The 14,262-nt window shown below is 38.0% G+C and overlaps 1 pseudogene; it reads right to left on the bottom strand.

The window, feature by feature from the left end:
* Nucleotides 1-3,603: 3,603 nt before the first annotated feature.
* Nucleotides 3,604-7,918, bottom strand: LOC126601118 (NADPH:adrenodoxin oxidoreductase, mitochondrial-like; annotated as a pseudogene).
* Nucleotides 7,919-14,262: the final 6,344 nt, after the last annotated feature.

Below are 14,262 nucleotides of genomic sequence, written 5' to 3'. Positions count from 1 at the left end.
CCACTAAGATATTGAACAACATGCCTGATAATGATATATCATTCTAAACCACTTACTAATGAAGAATTAAGCACCATAATGCAAACTCGAATTTCTTCTTCACCTATTCCTTGAGATAAAATCTTTTCAAAATTTCTGCTTTATTCTAAAGGGTAGTGTTATTTACATTTTCTTGGCCTATTCAAAATTTCAGCTTTATTCTTCACCTATTTTTAACAATTTTTTTTTTCAAAAGGGTAGTGTCATTTGCACTTTCATTTTTATTTCTCATCACATCTCTCTAATTTTCGGTTGTTGAATTAAATGAATTAAAAAAAATCAATAACCAAAATTAACAAGGGTGTACTTGTGGAAGGTAAAAAAATTCTTTTTCAAATAATGAACATGTTGAAAAGAAATCTCCAAAGAGGGCCCACAAATGGTACGTGAGCCTCAAGAACCAAACTTGTTGCCTCTTGTTGGTGGGCCTCCAAGGAGGCAGCAGTAGTGTGGTGTTACAGGTCAGTGTTGGAACAAAGAGAGTGGTTTCCAAGCAGCCAAAGCAACCTACACTTCCTTAGTTTCAATCACAATGCCTTTAAACTTTACTTCACATCTATATACGGCTTGCAACTTACGTGATTAAGAGCGTTTATTCGTCCACTGAACGATTCGTGTTAGAATCCTCTCTTCTTTTAAAATCGCTTGTGTGAAAAACTTACCTCACATCCCTGCTGAGATGTGATACTGTGCTTTTCTTATGGTGTTTGGCCAAGCTCAACTGGTGATCTACTCCATATTTTTGGTGGTGGGTCCCCAATGCCCTGCACTTTTGTTACAGTAATCTCACGAGTTAACAACGTGATAAGATAAAGCTAGGTCCTCCACCAATATGAGGGATTCTAATCTTTTTGCGTGTCTTTGTCATCACATTTTTGAATCCTCTTAGTGCCATGGTCAGTCAATCTAAATCTTATGCAGCAACAACTCAATATGCATGCACTTAAAACGCTACAATGACGGTACCTTAAATCAATAACATATTATCATGCATGAAGATTAAGGCAACAACAATAACCCCATACACAAGAAGAATTTCCATGCACTTAGAGTCTACGATGGATAACTTGAGTTTCAATAACACATTGTCATGCATGAACGCTAAAACATATAACAATGTGTAATTAGATTATAATACCGCCATCGTATAATCTCAAAGTTTAGGACCTTAGATAAGTTTCTCTCGCAATGCACAGATCGATTAGTTGCTTAACGCAAACAAGGCCTTAAACAGATGGCTCTCGAACATCCCAAATGGTTGTCATAATCAGAGCAAAGACTTTCTGGTAAGGGTTAGGAGACAGCATGAATCTTCAAAATAGAACCATCCTGACCCCATTCTGTATTTGATTAAACATGAAAAGGAATAAATAGCCTTTTTCTTTAAGTCCCAAATGGCAAATCCATCATAGCCATATATGAATTATAGCACATATTGCACATCAGACACACTTGATAAGAGAGGCCAATGGAGCCCACCACATGGAGAGGAATTAGATAGAAAACCCTAGTACTAATGAGGCATCATTGCAGATCCATAACCAGAAAAAGCTGAATGTAATCTTGTATTGTTCTGGATGAGCACTAGAAAAGTAACAACATATCACCTTTGGCATTACCTTAGAATTAAGTCTCGAATGTGAATTATAATGTTTTATGTCTTTCAACTCAATCTCAAGTCACACTAATTCGTTTTACTTTATAAGAAATGGACGTGTCAGTTAATTTTGATTATTATAATTAATTCAGGTACGTGTGTAGATCCTAACACTGGTCTTAATCTTTTTTGTGTTACTCCCAACTCCCAAGTTTTATTTTTGGTTGCATATATAACACTATCAATTGTATGTTTATGAGATTTGTGAAAGAACCCTAATTTGCAAGAGAGATTCAAGTGTAAACACCGTATGTGCATAAAGATTCTTGTATGCAACCAAAGATCCCCAGACCTACAAAAAAATTCATCATTTTGTAGAGAAAGAGTTACAAGTAGATTACAAACCATTATAAGTTCCTAACCGTCAGAAATCGTTTAATTAACACTCGGTGAAACGAAAGCCTCCCAGATTACACCAGAATTTGCTAGCAATGTGATTGACTGAACGGTAAAATCACACTGACACAAGCCACATGACTTACGTGCAGCAAAAACCAACTAAGCCAAAGCGAAAGAAACGTGTTCGCCCAAAAAAAAAAAAAAACCGAAAGAAACGTTTCTGTTAGTACCCAAATCCTGCATTATTTGTTTGAACTGGTTTTCTCATATAATCATACTACGTAACTGAAGCAAGGTAGGGTTTATGCATGGGAAGAATAACTTACATGTCACATGAAAGAGAGAAAATAACACACCTGTGACACGTAAATTTCTCTTGCCGAGCCGAGACCTAAAGTTATAGGCTGTTCAGTCCTATGCTCGATTTTTACCTTTTTACTGCAAGTCTTGCAAGCTTTAATGAAGACTACGATTCCAGCTTTGATATTCTAGAACAGTTCATAGGTAGTGACTTACATGTTGCATCCTTCAAAAGGCCTGCAGGTAGTGTTGTACTAGCACTACTTGAATCTACAGCATATAATGGGTCCCAATAAATATATCACAAAATTATTGGAGTCCAGGAGGGGCAGAGGCCCTGAATCTCTACCAGCTAAATAATTCAAAGTTATAATCGGTGGTTTGTCAATGTCAGAATTGCCATCCTACATCAAAATCACTTGGCAACTCAACAAGGTAAAAAGGAAGTGGGTGGTAATCTAAATCTCACACAACATTTTTGTTTTTGCTTGATAGCTAGGTTCAGAACCCTAGCCCTTAAGGGTTCGTCTCAAAGGTCTCGGTGCAACTTAAGAAGATATTCACGTAATATTTGTAAAGTATGTGACGTACAACGATTAGCTAAATATTCATCAATCGAGTGGGGATGTGTGGCTTGATGACTAAAGATTGTATGTGGCATGTCCGTATGTGAAGTCACCGTTGTCCTTCGGAATAAAACTATGAGAGGACATGTACGATAACTTTTCCTAAAATTGGGAGCCCTAGTAGCGTTTGCCCAGCAGAATTTGGCAAAATCTTTTGAGTGAAACAAGTGCATGTGGGTGTGACATTGAGAGCCACCAAAATTCCACAGTCGAATCATTTTTTGCCAGGATTCAGCATAAGTGTGTATGCGTACTATGTAACTTTTGAGCAGCTATTTCACCTCAAGATGGCAGCTTTTGCATGTGCTTGGCATGAAAAAAAAAACATGGTGGGTTTTGACTTTGAGCCGACATACCTAAAAGCAAATGTCAACTAGATGTGTGGTCAACAAAAACTGATTCTACCAAAATGCTCCGATAGGACTGACTACAGTGCTTACAAGTAAGAAATTCTTGAGGATCATAACTTGTTCGACAGAGTGTAAAATTTTATGGCATATTTACTTACTAAGAATGAATAATACAATGGAAAAGAATCGGATCAACTACTCCCTAGTAAATGTGCCAGTAAATGGATTACTGATCTTTAGGACGAGACCCACAAATTCAAATTACTTATGTGCCAGTAAATGTGAAAAAATCGAGGACTAAAATGATTCTTTTTCTTCTCATACCCATTTCCGATAAGTAAACATTACAGGAACTATTGAAATATCGAGATTCATTTCCATGGTTTACAAAGAAGCTACATTCATTTCCAGCCAGCAAGAGTTTAATGGCTAAAGTACAGGAATACCATAAATGTATTTCAGTGAAAGAATAAATGATCTCGCTATAAATCCTAAAAAACAAAGGGAAAAAGAAAAAACAGAAACCCCGAAGAGAGTATTTAATCTGTTGCTACTTTCTGAAGCTCCTCCACGTGGCTAGTTTTTCCCTCGGCTTGTTTCTTAAATTCCCGAGCCGTCTTTCTTCCGAGTCTTATCTTTTCCCAATCACGAAATGATATAACTCTGACATTCCGATCGTCCAGCAGTTGGAGGAGACCCTCCCTGCCTGAGTTAGATGAGGATGTCAATCTTCCTAGCTTAATGTCTTCAGATATGCTTGCAACCTGCAATAGTGCCGTTCAGATCAGTGACGTGACCAACGTAATTAACTATTATCTATGACAATTATCGGCTTTGAGATGCTTCATGAGTTGCTAATGATGGGCATGAACAAACCTTAGTGCCTTTCATCTAAAGCAATACAAAAGACAACTTACAGTTTCTTCTGCACAGTACAGATTTGTAGCAATGATCCCGGTTGGTCCTCTCTTCAACCATCCACATACATATAAACCCTTCTCAAGCAGGGTTGGATCTCCAGATGTATCACTTAGAACACGCCCTCTAACATTTGGAACCACACCTGCAAAGAAGGCCGTCAGATCAGACCATCATTATCATCCTTGATCCTTTTCCTACATATAGGGGTGATCCTGTGAGCTATTCTCATGTGGTCGGTTTAGAACCACTCCTGGTACGAAGCTTATTTAGTAAATCCGATAAACTGGAAAATTTTAGCTAAAATTCAGTACTTTAGTGGAAGAGGTGAATGAGGCCCTCTAAAGAATCAACAAACCAAAATTCCAATTCCATATGAAGTTTGTATTAGAACATCAGATAGAATAATCTTCCTCATATTTGTATAATATCAACTTTGCAAAAACATAGAATTTTGAAGGAAACCCAAAATTCAGATAGAATAATATGCTTACTTCCTATAACAACATCTACGTACCTTTCCGATGATCAAAGGGTAAGCCATCAACTGGCACTGATTTGTAACCAATGCTCTTTAGCACAATCCTGGAACAAGAAAGTATATTGCCAACGTTGTTAGTACCTCATTTTTTCTCTCTCCACACCCACCCTTTTTAACTTTTTTTTTTTTTTAATTTCACATTCAACTGCATGCACATTGCAGGAATATGCCTCTAGTGATAAAATTAATCAAGGATGAATTTCAGAAAAAATACCCGCATCCAAGCTCTTCAAACTGCCCAGTGCCTGCAGCCGTTTGTTCTCCTGGGCTAATACCTAGAAATTGAAATTTAGTGATTTAGTTGTTATCACTAGCGTTATTACAGCTTTCATAATAGCATCATCAGTCCTGATGTGTTTACATGTGATATGGCCTGACCTCATAGCAAAATGCATGAAAATTTTAACTACACATGTCTATGCGGAGTAAATTACCTATGAGTTTTGTCTTCTCAAGTCTGACACCAGAAACATGGTCCCTTCTCTCATCAGACTCTAGAAACTTATTTGGTTTCCGAAAGAAAACAAAGTGCAGTTCACGTGCATCTGAGCTGGGGTGTGATGGTCTAGTCATGGAGAGCAACTCATAAACCCTTTTCCGAATTCGATTATTCTTCATCTCTTCCTTACCAAATCATAGCAACAAGTCATAGAAACAATGGAAACAAAATTACTATCAGTAAGGGAATTAATATACCGCCAATAGCAGCGTAGAATACTTCAAATTAATAACTATAACTGTAGCTCCGGGAGAGAGATACCTCATCTGCTGCAGTTGGGAGAAGATCAGTTTCCTTTTTGTGAACATGCAGATCTTTGATACCTGAAGAACAAAGACATCAATTTTTTTTTTAATTCTGCATATAAAAAGTTCTGCAGACATGAACACCAGTAATATTTGTTACATGAGGGGAAGATGAAACAATTACACCAACGACTTTGACAAAATATACAAATGAAATCTGTTTGCAGATATTATTTCAAAAGGCCTACATGCTTCACTTGAACTAAAATGAGTCTCACTCTCATGTTAAGACTCACCAAGAATTTCACGAAGCTCCTTAGCAGTGCAAGCTGCTTGGACCGGTCCCCGCCTTCCAACCAAATATACTTTCCTGACATGACACTAATATCAATGAACATGAAATCCAGATAAATCAACAATTTTATGTAACTGGTTACTCTCAGGATATGAGATATCAAACCTTATAGAGCTATCTTCAAGAGCTGCCAAAGCATGGCTTGCAATATCAGTTGTGGCCAATTCTGTTGTTGGCCGTAAAAGAATACGTGCAGCATCAAGGGCAACATTTCCCTGAAATCAAAAGGAGCTGGGTTTGCAAGGGATAAAAACTGTTATGTAATAAAAGGCTATATGTTTTGACATGTCCCTCAAGAGTAAAAATGTTTACACTTTCTGAATATCCGAACCTGCATATACTACTAAACTCACCTATGGTTTATTCTTATTACCCAAACTATACTCAATTCCCTCCATGTCACTGTTCACTTAATTCATTATCCTAACTTCAAATAAATAAATTATTGGCCCGACCTTTCAAGGATGGTACCATGAGGTGACAAACCAATGTTATTTAGCACCACCCCTATTGCCTGGCAACTAGTCATAGTTCCCACCTGTATTGAATGCAGCAATAAGTAATCTGGATTAAGCTGCAGCAATTTATATGTGTAGTGACAAGGATAGCAAAGTACATATATTAACCAACCTCATGTCAGTAACTCAAGAGAAGGATAATCATATTTATGAACTTGTTTCCTAAAGTCTGAAGTACTTTTAAAAAATACTTCCGTTTTCTATACACATTTCAATTGTTCATTAAATTGCAGGTTTTCTAAAAGTCCAACGCACGATACACATATTATACACGCACAAACGTACTTTATGCATTTATTACATGTTATTTTCACACATTTTTCAATAATACATGTAAAATTCACGTATTCTATATGTCTTTTTAACATATTGTTGAAGAAATAGAAATAAATAAATATTTGAAGTAAAATATTAAAATTTAAAAAAAGGGCCAAACTTGGGCCTCTGGTGTGACAAGAGGCTTCACCAATTGGAACCCTCATAATTAATCCTTAGCACCGGACCAAAAAATTTTATTTGTATAAACATTGTCATCCTACTGATCACAGAGCACCATAATACTAAAGATACCAAACCAAAACAAGAAAAACATACTTCTCCTGGGATACCAAGAACTCTATCACTCTCAGCTCCATAGGCAAGCACAACCTGCGTATTGCATAGTGTTCATCACAAACAAATAGCCATAACAGTAACAACATTTAGTATTATTAACACGTATTGAATAGGAACTCACCACACCATACAACTCACGTAGCTCCGGGAGAGTTACAGAGGATCCAAGGGTGACGTTTCCAAAGAACGAGCAGTGTTCATGTTGCGCAACTCGCGTAAACTGGTTCACCACAATCTGTTGCGAGTTTTCTGATAAACTAAGCTCAAATAAGAGATTTATTTCCCGCCACACCAAGACTTTAACAAAATAAACAAACAAAATCCATACAATACTCCTTATTCGCGAAAATTCATATCAATTATCAACAATGCATCAGTTCAAAAACTTCAAATTCTCCCGAACTATTTCAATTAAAGTTCTCAAAATATTAAGAAACTGAGATTAAGAATAAAGTGGTCACCTTTGTTTCGGGATGATCAGGCGCGACGCCGGAGCGGACTAATCCGAAAGGCGTTGGCAACCGATCAATGATATCCACCTCTGCTTCCTGGTGCGCCTTCAGCATCTAATTCAGCTCAATTCAAACCAAACCAAACCAAATTAAATTCCAAAACTTTATTAAACTTAATCGAAAACAAAATCTTGATTTCTTTCAGTTCAATCAGTTATCAAACAGTTCAACGCAAGCAAAAGCACAAATACAAAAAAGTGATTACCTTTTCAGCAGTGTAGAAGCCAGCAGGTCCGCTTCCGACTACGCAGACGCGAAGAGGCTGAGAAGCGACGGTCGAGAAGGTTCTGTAAAGCCATGTCCGAGCTTGAAAATTCGCCATTTTTTGGTTGGCATATGAATTTGATCGAGGCAGTGACGGTGTGAGTGTGGCTGAGGAAGTCGGGATGTTCGACTTTCGACCTACGGGTTCTTCTTCTTCTACCTTTTCGGGTTTGCGGGTGAATCTCCAGGGTCGGAGTTGGAGCCCCGGCCCATGGATCGATGGTTTTGGACCGAGTCGGATCTCTGGATTTGACATTTAGACTTTGGGCTTTGAAAGCCCATAGTTCACTGGCCTTATTCATTTTCAGAAATGATGTGTGATATAAGAGTAGTGTGTTCAAATCCAGTCCAATCTTTATTCTTTGCCGAGTGCAATCTAATAATAATTTGGTTGATTTTCTATTACTCCAAATATAGTCTTTCACGAAATTCGAATTCATGACCTCTTAAGCAATGTAAAGACTAAGCATTGTTAATTCTATAAGGGGGCGTTTGTTTGCCCTCACTAAGTGGGACTAGACTGGACTGGACTAGCTGTTAGTCCAATACTGTGTTTGTTCCATGCTGGGACTAACATTAATAAGACTAAAGGGGACTAGCATGGACAAAACCCTTCACTAAGAGGTCTTAGCGAGACCCCCCAATAACCATGGGACTAGCTAAGACTATCCTCTCTCATCCTCGTCATGCTCAACAACCACTCCCGATAGACTTCTCGTCATCTTCGGTCACCTAGATCATAATAAAATATTAATAATTTATATATTAAATAATATAATATTAGAATTTGTTATTATCCAGCTTCTTAGTCCAACACTGCACCAAACGCTTCACTAAGTTAGTCCAGCTTAGTCTAGTCTAAGCCAGTCCAGCTTAGTCCTTGAAGCTAGTCCAGTCCGAGATAGTCCGGCGCAACAAACGCCCCCTAATTGACATGTTTGAACCCAATGACGAGGCCAACTTTCGAAGGACGGTTCTTCAACACGAGGAACGTCATTCAACATGGTCTATTGATAAGTTAAACTCTGTTAAAGTATTTCTCCTTCTATACTAGGGATGTACATGCACAAAGAATGGAAGATGAGATTAATGAGAGAGGAGGAGCTGCTGAATCAAATGATCATGTGCATTATTTTCCACAACTCCAATATAGTAGTCTATAAAATTTGAACTAAAAATATCTTCCAACAAAAATGATCATAGACGTGGGTTAATAAATTTCTATGCAAATATCTAATTTTGATTTTGTACGCGTTCAAATATGTGAATTTTGAAATTACGAATGATCATAATTTTTTTATCTCTTTAAACCTATGCCAAATTATTGCCAACTCTCAACCACAAACTCATGAGTCAACTTCAGAACTATCAAGTTTTCAAGATCAAGCTAAGAATAGGAAGAAAATCTTTCTCACAATAAAAGTCCATATAGAAGATTCTTAAGGAAAAAAAAAATTAAAAAGTGTTGAATGTTTTACTTTTGATTACGCAAGTAACAAAGATTTTCTTTCTAAATGAGCATGTTGTGCGACTTACGTTAATTTATTTTTTCATTCAAGCAATGCACTAATCCAGCACCATTTACGGAGGGAGAATTTAATTCAACAATAATGAAGGAGACAACTGCTATGTTAGACTTAACCGACGTTCAAGTTGAATGAACCCTTTAACAAACAAATAATTAAGATGTCTTTTCCATCAATATTAAAATTTTCACAGTTATTAGTGCTTCAAGTACTAATGATGTATGCAATACATTTTTACCACCGAAAACCCATAATTACGTGCTGACCCCATCACCTATCCAAAATAGTAAACCCATGGCACGTTGACCAGAGTCAACGCAAGTCAGGCGAGCATGCTACTTCTTTGTTTTCATCCTCGGTAGAAAAATGGTGCATAAGATGTCATGGTTGACGCGTTCGTGACGTCATAATAAAAATTGTAAAAAGTATTAAAAAATTGGGGAGCTTGTGGGACCCAGGATGATGATGGGACAGTAAAACAAACGCTGGAAAAATAAGGGGAGAAGTCGGCATCCAGGGGCAGAGGCAGTTTTAGCTTTATGTGAGAAGGGGGGCAAACGGCTGGTAGTGGGCCTTTTCCTGGGACCACCTCACTGGGGACAATATGGTCCAATAACTTTAAGTCCCTTTCACGCATAAAAAGGCCAATGAGAAAGAATTCCGTTCGAACAGAACTTCTTCACCCTAGCGCGTACGGTTGGGCCCACAACCGCCTTACTAACTCTTTTTAGCTCATCCAACAACAATAAAGTTTTATTCCATTAGATGGAGTCTGCTGTTGACTCCTAAAACTCCACCATGCTAGTTATGTGTCAATTTTTCCATAGCTCCAAGTGCAGTATGTGTTTTTTTTTTTTTTTTTTTTTTTTTTATGTTCTATTTCTAAGTCTCTCTCGTATTCGCATATTTTACTTTGAGCATCTGAAAGTCTTCGGTTCACGTGTCCAAATCATATTAATCGAATTTTTCTCATCTTTTTAATTGTAACTACTTCTACTTTATCTCAGATATTTTCGTTTTTAATCTTATCATTTCTCAAGTGCCACATATCCAACTAAAGCATTAATTTTAAAAAATATTTCTCTACAATAATCTGTATAATCCTTAGTTTAAAAATCAACAATTAAAATTTTCATTTAGGTATTATATTAAATTTACTTTAAGTCAACTCAGTCCACTTAAGCTTCCGTCTATGTTCTGCCTAGCCCCCAAGGCGCTAGGCCCTAATCTGTTGCCCAACTAGCACCTAATGTCTTTTTAGAACTTTAGTGATAATAAGAATTCGATTTTGTTTAATCCCATTGTTTCTACTATTTACTACATTTTTTCACACTTATGATTTACAAGAAATTATTTTTCCCAAAACACGGAATATAACACCACATGTTATTATATAATTAAGTGGATGAAAATTTTATTTTCAAGTGGCACCCCATTTATATAATAAAATATGGAGTGTGCTATCCACACACCCTATTTTACTTCTCACACACCTTTGATAATTTTGTCTGTTGATTTTCTTCAATTCATCTGATCCGAAGGCCGAAAATTAAAAAGATGTGTAAAAAGTAAAATGGAGTGTGTAGATATCACATCCCTAAAATATAGTCTACTACTCCCTATTATGGGCACACTAAACAATCTCACATAATTTACATGTATGGCGCCATGTGGGCCGTCTCCCCATCTCAATTGAGGTTCGTTTTCTTCTGGTGTGGATGGGAACTATGAGCATAAAAGCTTTGGTTTCTGGCTGTCAGGCACGTGATCTAGCATGTGAATTATTTCCATTCACCAAATTTATTTTCTTTTCTTATTTTATAATTTTGTCGTGGTTAAATTTTGGGCATACTTGTCAAAGAAAGCCCGTGTATTAATTTTGATCTTTATTTGTTTCTATAATTGTTAGGACATTTTGGTGTATGGAAATATAATATGTGAATTATATATTTGGAGTGGCTAAAACAGTAGTCATTTAAACCAAATTTGCAAATCAAATAATGTATCACTAATAGAAAATAAGTACGTTAATCAACATTTGAGTAATAATTCAATCAACAAAAAACACATCATTTCGTTTACAAAATTTGGTTTAGAAATTTAGTCTCTCTTATGACAAACTGTCCCTAGTTCTACGACTTTATGAATTTTTAAAATGTGAATTTATGAAAATGCCCTAGAGGTGAGGTATTGTTCGCTTTGGACCCCAACCACGCCCTCACAGTTTTGTTTTTGGGAACTCACGAGTAACTTCTCAGTGGGTCACCCATCATGGGAGTGCTCTGGCCACCTTCTCGATTAACTTCGGAGTTCTGACAGAACTCAAAGCCAGTGAGCTCCTAAAAGGCCTCGTGCTAGGTAGGAATAGGAATATACATTTAAGGATCACTCCCCTGAGCGATGTGGGATGTTACAATCCACCCCACTTAGGGGCTCGACGTCCTCGTCGGCACACTTCCGGCCAAGGATTGGCTCTGATACCATTTTGTCACATCTTGGCCCAGGCCCCCACCACATCCCGGGCTCGACTCCACCGTAGCACGATATTGTCCGTTTTGGGCCTCGATCACGCCCTCACAATTTTGTTTCTGGGAACTCACGAGCAATTTCCCAATGAGTCACCCATCATGGAAGTGCTCTGGTCACCTTCTTGCTTAACTTCGAAGTTCCGACGGAACCCGAAGCCAGTGAGCTCCCAAAAGGCCTCGTACTAGGTAGAGATAGGAATATACATTTAAGGATTACTTCCCTGGGCGATGTGGGATGTTACACAACGATACGAACGCGTAGGCGCAAGCGGAATCAAAATCAGATATACGGTTAAAGTTTTATGAAGCTATGAATCCAAAAGTATTTTTGAAGAAATCACTATTTTAATTATATTGTACTATTTTATACTACTAAATTGTTATGCCACATGTGTGTGGCTAAGATGGGAAAAGAAAGGAATCGGGGAAGATGAGAAACATTAGAGAAGAGATTGGGCAGAGCTGCGCAATCGGAGGAGAAAAGAGGGAGACAAGGAACGAATCAGGAGAATATGGAGGAGAGTCTGACCAATCAGGAAGGAGAACATGAGGGAAATGAGAGAAGAAGAAGATGAGGGAACCCAAACTGGGTCTCCCTTGACCCGTGTGACCAGACCCGGCGGGAGCCCTAGGAATTGATGGTTTCCCGGCCAAATTTCGAAAAATTAAGCCAAGCCACCACCTGGAAAATATCTCATGACCTCCGCTCTTCCATTTTCATCCATTAACTAGTGGATTTTAGGCCTAGGGTTCATGAATTTGCACTAGTGGGTTCGTTGGTATCGCAGCTGCAATCCGCCCATTTTCGAAGAGTTTTCCGTCAACCACCACCCCTAATAGACTTCCCACAACCTCAGTAACAAGGCCCAAGCATTGGACGATGAGACGGAGCTTTAGATTCGACGAATTGAGGCACACTCAATTCTAGGGTTCTGCCAGGTTCGTGGCGATTTGAATCTTTTCCCGGCCAAATTGGACTTGGCCACATGTATAAAACTTGCTATACTCGTTGAGATCTTTAATTCTGTAAATTTTGAGAATTTTTGGAAATAATTGAATTTTCTAGCGAGGATGGGCGGCCGGCCGAGACCCCACCTGCACTTCCTAGACTAATTTGGTTACTCTAATTTCATATGTGACGTTCAATTGACGAAATCTTGTCGGTAAGGCTATAGTTTTGATAGAGACCCCCACTTGGACATTAAATAAATCGACGATCTGACCGTTGGTTCGTCAACAAAATTTAATATGTTATAATACGTAATATTTGAGGATATTAGAAACTTACGGATCGAGAATCCGAAGAACGGATCTTCCCGACTTGGATTTGTAAGTTCGTAAAATAAAACGTTGACCGCCATTTGATTTGTGATTGGCGGAGATCCGACCATCGGATCGTGTTAAGATTTTAGTATGTAGTTTTAGAAGCATAATTTGGATCTTTGGAAGTTATGGATCGGAAATCCAAGGTGCGGATCTTCTGGATCTAGTTTCGTAGGGTTGTGGACCCTACTGTTGACCTTTGACCAACGGTTGACTTTTGGTCAATGTGTTTCAAATCATTCTAGAACGTCCTTGGGAATGTGTTTTATGTAAGTTACGTGTTCTATCGATAAGAATTCTAAGACGTGATTTGATAATTGTTCTAGGCGACGATCGTTCGTGACGCCTCGATATTCGTGTTAGGGAGTTGTAGCATGAATTTCAAGTAAGTGTGTCTTTTCCTTTTTATAGTGTGTATATATATGATTGATAATTTCCAATTATGCAATTGAAAAGGAATTTCTTACGTACACCTGGATTAGACTAAAGTTTATAAAAATTAGCGAAATGATGGAATTTATGAAACATGCTACATCCTACGGGATGCACATGTGTGCTTATAATCTTTGATACCATAATTATATCTACGGCTATGAATGTTATTATGTTGATTATAATTATTGCATCATTATGGCATGCTTATATTCATGTAGCCTGCTCATCATTGTTGTACCCCGATGTTAGTGCTCACCCCAGGCTAGTGCCAGTTCTTCATGTGTATGTTCACCTCCCGCACCGTACACTCGCCTTGGATCCAAGTAGGTGTTAGTCTTGTCGTACAGGTCGCATTAGGCGACTCTGACTCATAGGTGACCACGATTATCGACAGTTTTCACGTGATCGTAGCACTAGAGTGTATATTATGATTACACCTAATCCTGTCGTACAAGTCCCATTAGGCGACTCTGACTCATGTGCTAGCATAGATTGATGAGCAATAGGTCAATCGTACAGGTCGCATTAGGCGACTCCAACTGGTGTGCTAGCATAGGTTGTTGAGCACCTAATTTTACTTATATTACTATTAAGATTTTGTGATTTTGTCATGCCTTATTTACGTTTTGCAGGCTACGGTAAGTATTTTCATACTATACGTAGTATGTATAT

Source organism: Malus sylvestris, chromosome 15, assembly GCF_916048215.2.
Source record: "Malus sylvestris chromosome 15, drMalSylv7.2, whole genome shotgun sequence".
Taxonomy (NCBI): domain Eukaryota; kingdom Viridiplantae; phylum Streptophyta; class Magnoliopsida; order Rosales; family Rosaceae; genus Malus; species Malus sylvestris.
This window is presented reverse-complemented; position numbering and strand designations above follow the sequence as displayed.